Source organism: Canis lupus, chromosome 7, assembly GCF_011100685.1.
Source record: "Canis lupus familiaris isolate Mischka breed German Shepherd chromosome 7, alternate assembly UU_Cfam_GSD_1.0, whole genome shotgun sequence".
Lineage (NCBI taxonomy): Eukaryota > Metazoa > Chordata > Mammalia > Carnivora > Canidae > Canis > Canis lupus.
This window is the reverse complement of record NC_049228.1, coordinates 19,563,853-19,569,974: the sequence shown is the minus strand read 5'-3', so window position 1 is coordinate 19,569,974 and position 6,122 is coordinate 19,563,853. Positions and strand designations below refer to the sequence as shown.

At 38.5% G+C, this 6,122-nt stretch overlaps 1 pseudogene; it reads right to left on the bottom strand.

Moving 5' to 3' along the window:
- Positions 1–1,143: 1,143 nt before the first annotated feature.
- Positions 1,144–2,583, bottom strand: LOC490320 (annotated as a pseudogene).
- Between the last annotated feature and the right edge of the window lie 3,539 nt (positions 2,584–6,122).

The following is a 6,122-nucleotide window of genomic DNA, read 5'->3' as shown; positions in this document are numbered from 1 at the left end:
ATTTAAAAGATTTAAGCACTGTTCCACACACTTGGAATCAACAGTGAGAAAAGCACCTATATTTGTAAACTTTACACATTTGGTGGGGAAGAAAAACAGTAAACAAAGTATCTAAGTAAAATAGGTAGCATGTAAAACGTTGATTAATACAAATACATAATTACTCTGGGTGGGTTGTAAGCCCGTTAACTCCAATGAAGAATATGAAAGGAAAATAGCTTTTTGTTGATGATCTGTTTGTTTGTTTGTTTTTTTAAGGCTTAAAACGTATTTTAAAAGTTGATGCTGCATTACTACTCCATTTCTCAGAAAAACTCCAAAGGTATCAAGGACAAATCAAACATGGTACACAAATAAAAAAAAAATGCACGGCATAACTACCTAAGATGGGCAAGGCTAAGAGCTACCGTCTGGCCTCCAGCATACAGCAACCCTGTTCCCAAGATTGTACTAGGCCTATCAAAAGCTGTGAATAGCATCATAGACATGAAAAGACCTTTCCTGGGTTGTCCTTACCCAGAAAAAAGATGGAGGCAACCTAACACAAGATTTTTTTTAAGATACACTAAAATGAAAATCTCTAAGAGAAAGGTCTTCCTTGGGACATGAAGGGGTAATATACAGGATATAACAGAATCATATGTATGTTGTCTGTGATCTTTGTGGACATTTGCCTGAATTCCCACCTGTGAGCGAATGGAATGGGGCTAAGGTCATTGGGGGATGTTTGTTTTTGTGGTGTATGTAGCAGTGTCTGTGGGGTTGGAGGATATAAGAATGAGAAAGCAAAAAGAACAGGATGGACAAGAATGGAATGATCAAGATTAATGGGGCTCTAACTGGATCCATTTTGCCATGGTTCCACGCCCACCCCCCACCCCAAGGCCCTTAAGAATCACATGAGACTTCAGGAATGCACCACACCAAATCAATTAGTTAAAGGATATACCACACAGAACTGATTTGTTAAATATCGCCCCTCCCTTGCCTTCAGCCTCCAGTAAACGCCCTCGAAGTAGTACAGGCCAGAAAGACCTCACTATTGGGAGGAATCCGTAACACTTTTCCAGGGCAGAATTCTGGATAGTCCAAAAAAGGTCCTGCCTTTAAGAGTTTTGGGGAAACTAGACATTGACATTTTTATTAGTATCGGCGACGTTTGTTTGGAGCAAATTCAGCTCCAGGCGCTGCATGGTTGAATGCAGGAGGGGTTCCACCAATTGCCCCAATTCCTTCCATTGTAGCAGCCTGGCCAAAGCGTTCAGTTGTTGGTGGGGTCAATCCCAAGGTTCCATCTGGCATCATAGTGGCAGGTCCTGGAGGAGCTGGGGTACCAGCTGGCACTAGAGCAGGGGGCATGGCACCTCTATTGTTTATGCCCATAGCACCGCCCATAGCCATCTGGCCCATCCGTGTCTCTTGCTCTCTTGCATTAGGGAATGTTCCCTTGAATCCTTCCTGCTGCCACCGCATCTCTTCCTCTCCACGCCTGCGCTCTTCCTCTTGTCTGAGCTCCAGTTGCTTTCATTTTTGCACTTCTTGGTTGTACAGCTCCTAAGTTCTTCTTGACGTCTGGGCGGCTGCTCTCGCTCCTTGTGAAATTGCTGGTTCTTTATTATTATTTTTTTAAAAGATTTATTTATAAAAAAAAAAAAAAGATTTATTTATTTATTTATTCATGATAGAGAGACAGAGAGAAGCACAGACACGTGCAGGGAGCCCGACGCGGGACTTGATCCTGGGACTCCAGGATCGCGCCCTGGGCCAAAGGCAGGCCCTAAACCGCTGAGCCACCCAGGGATCTTCAGTTGCTGGTTCTTTATAACCAGTTTCTCTGGAAGTCCCTCTTCATCATCCAACTGGGCCATGGGCTCCACAGTCACAGGCCGAGGAAATGTGGTTAGCAGGCAGGAGCCTTCCCTGCACCTGTCCAGAGCTTTCCCAGCAGCTGGCTTCCCTGAGAATTCAACAATGCCTTTTCCTGAGGGCCTTCCTCGAACATCCACGATGACTACAGCCCTCTCCACCTGGCCAAACGCGGAAAAGGCTTCCTCCAGCACTTCATTGCAAACATACTGAGGAAGGTTTCGGACTGTAAGGGATGCACTATGGTAGGCAAAGCACACACGCAGCTGCTTTCCATGAAGTGGCATGTTGTCCAGTTCTACTTCGGCAATCTCCACCAAGGTTTGGGTTTCCAAATGGATAAAGCCAAAGCCCTTATCCTTATGAATGAAGACTTCACCTGCTTTCCTGTATTTCTCAAATAGTTTCCTCATCTCCTCTCCAGTGATATCAGGAGGAAGATTGCCCACAAAGAGCCGGCTATGTTGGGTGAAGGTCTTCTCTCCTGATTTCCTAAAATTCTTCAGGTCAATGGTCAAGCCTTCATTTTGGCTACTGGCTTGTTGCCCATTTGCAGGTATTGGTGGCGGTGGTGGCTGCTGCTGTTGCTGCTGGTGGTGCTGCTGGTGGTGATGCTGATGATGCTTCCTTGGAGTATGGTTTTGCTTCTCCAAGTTAAAGGTTTTATTACTCTGCATTTTTGCACCCCGCTACCGACTCTTCTCTCCTCAGAGTAACGGCGACCCTGTTTGGTTTTTAGTATGGTCAAATGAAAAGATCCAGTTGGAAAAGTGGGTTTGAAATTTGGATTTGATTCTGAGGTACAGATACAACTTTAGAAGCAGGAAACTCAAGCTCCAGTTGAAGCAATTGAAAAGGAACCAAATATCTAAGACAAGAGAATATAGATTTTCAACAAAGGGAGAAAGAGGCCTTTTGTGAATGCTATCTCTGGATAGGAAAGGAATGAGAGAAGGAACAAATTCTTCAGATATTTGCAAGGGAATCGTTGTCCCTAGGGTAGAGTAAGATCTTAGTTAAGAAATGAGCATCTGACATTATTCATCCTGCAACATTCAACCTGGAAGATGTTTATCAATGATAATGAATAGTCAGTAAACAAATATGCACTGCTTCCAGCAAAACAGTCTTGTGGCTCCTGTGGTGGAGATTGTTTTCTTCTATCCCTAAAAATGAAGTGAAACATCTGTGAGGGGAATAGAATTCATAGGTTAACAAATTAAAAAAAGAAAACAGCTAAAATCAAAAGCCCTGATTTATAGACTGAGGTTCCTTTTTTTAATTAATAAACTTTAATATTTAGAGCAGTTTAAGGTCACAGCAAAATTGAGTGGAAAGCACAGAGTTTCTACATCCCCCATCTTCACACGCACACACACACACACACACACACAACCTGCTCTACTATCAACCCCCAACCCAGCCAGAGTAGTACATTTGTTACAGTTGATGAACCAACATTGAGATGTCCTTATCATTCAAAGCCCATGGTTTACGTTAGGGTTCATTTTTGATGTTGGAGGTTCTTTGGATTTTGACAAATGTGAAATGAATGACACATATATGCCAGTGCAGTATCATATAGAATAGTTTCACTGCCCTAAAAATCCTCCATGCTCTGCTTATTCATCCCTACCCTTCCCTTAACTCCTAGCAACAATTACTCTTTTACTGTTTCCATAATTTTGCCTTTTCTAGAATATCATATACTTGGACTTATACAGTATCATAAGTATTTCAGATTATAGTATTCTGTTAATATCCTTTTAATTGCCATGAGATATGTCATAATGTTCCCTTTTTCATTTCTAAAATTCGTCATTTGTGTCTTCTCTCTTTTTTCTTAGCCTAGCTAGAGACATGGATTTTACTGATTTTTAAAACAACCAGAATTTGGTTTCATTGACTTTCTCTGTTGATTTCCAATTTTCAATTTCATTGAAATTGGAATTTCATTTCTGCTCTAATATACATTATTCCTTTTATTCTGTTTACTTGGATTTAACTTGCTCTTCTTTTTAGGGTTCCTAAAGTAGAAACTTAAATTATTAATTTTAGATTTTCCTTCTTTTGTAATATATGCATTCAATGTTTAAGCACTGCTTTTGCCGAAACTCACAAGTTTTAAATTGTATTTTCATCTTCCTTTAGTTCAAAATATTTTAAAATTTCTCTTAGTATTTCTATTTGACTCCTGTGTTATTTCGAAGCATATTGTGTAATCTCCAAGTATTTGGGGATTTTCCAGTTATCTGTTATTGATTTCTGGTTTAATTCCATTGTAGTGTGACAGCATACATTTCTTTATTGTTCTAAATTTGTTAAGGTATTTCATTTTATTTTATTTTATTTTATTTTATTTTATTTTATTTTATTATTTTAGAGAGAGCGTGTGAGAAAGAGCACGAGCAGGGGAGAGGGGCAGATGGAGGAGAAATAGTCTTGTCGCTGAGCAGGCAGCCAGCCAGGTGGGTTTCTTGTAAAAATCATATAGTTTGGTCTTTTATGACCCACCCTGATAATCTCTTTTTTGTTGTTTAAAATAATTATTGATGTAGCTAGATTAATATCTACCATTTTATTTTACTGTTTTCTATTTGTTGTTTTTTGTTTTGTGTTCCTATATTTGTGTCCCACTCTTTTTTCTGCTAATTGTGATTTTAATTGAGAATTTCATAGGATTCTATTTCTTTTTAATGCATCAATTACACCTCTTAAAACATTTTTTAGTGGTTGCCCTAGAATTTGCCATATACATTTACAACTAATCCAACTCTATTTTCAAATAACGTTATACCATTTCATGGGTAGTACAAGTACTTTATAGTAACAAAATATTGCTAATTTCTCCCCCTGGTCACTTGTATCATTGCTGTCATTTATTTCACTTACACATAAGCTATAATCTTCAAATACATTTTTGTTATTATTTTGAACAAACTTATCTGTTAGATCAACAAAGAATAAGAAAAATAAAAATTTTGATTTTACTGTCACCTATTCCCTAATGCTCTTCCTTTCTTTAGGTAGATTCGAGTTTCTGAGTTATCATCATTTTCCTCTTCTCTGGAGAATATCTTTTAACACTCTTCTTGCAAGGCAGACCTACTGGATACAAATTTCATTCAATTTTTGTTTGTCTGAGAAATTTTTTCTTCTTGACTTTTGAAGGATAATTTCCAAGGGTACAGAATTCTAGATTTTTTTATTTTTTTGTTTGTTTGTTCCATACTTTAAATATTTTCCTGTGTTCCCTTCTATTTACATGGTTTCCAAGGAGAAGTAGAAAGTAATTCTTACCTTTGTTCCTCTAAAGTAAGGTGTTTTTTTTCCTTTACCTTCTTTCAAGATTTTTTTCTTTTTTATTTCCTGCAATTTGAATACGATATGCCTAGATGTTTTTTTTTGTTTGTTTGTTTGTTTGTTTTTGGCTCTTGCTACTTAGTGTTCTCCGAGTTTTCTGGATCGGTGGCTTGGTATCTGACATGAATTTCAGGAAAATTTCAATCAATATTGCTTCAAATATTGCTTCTGTTTCTTTCTTTCTTCTCCTTCTTATATTCCCATTATGCATATATTAAAGTTTTTGCAGCTGTCTCACAGCTCTTGGATATTCTGGCGGGGTCGGGGGGGAGGTCCAGTATTTTTTTTCTTTGCTTTTCAATTTTGAAAACTTTTATAACATATCCCAAAGCTCAGAGATTCTTTGCTCAGCCATGTCCAGTCTACTAATAAGCCCATCAAAGATATCCTTCATTTCTGTTGCAGTATTTTTGATCTCTAGCATTTCTTTTTGATTCTTTCTTAGAATTTCGTTCTCTCTGCTTATATTTTCTGTTTCTGCATATTATCTCCTTTTTTTTTTTTTTTTTTTTTAACAAGCCACCTTAGCGTGTTCATTATAGTTGTTCAAAGTAAGAGTTTGTTACTTCCAATATCTCTATTATATCTGTGTCTGGTCAGATGCTTGTCCTGTCACTTAAAACTGTATTTTTTGCCTTTCATTATGCCTCGTAATTTTTTGTTGAGAGCTGGACATGGTGTATGGGTTGAAAGGAACTCTCGTATAGGACCCTGGCAATGTGGTGGTGAGGTATGAGGTGAGGAGAAGGTTCTATAATCCTGTGATTAGGACTCAGTCTTTTAGTGAGCCTAAGCCCTTGAACTGAGAATGTCACACTGCTTTTCAGTCCCCCAGTCCCATGTCTTATAGATGGGGCTAAGGGCTCCAAGCTGGAGTTGAGTAAGTAGGCAGG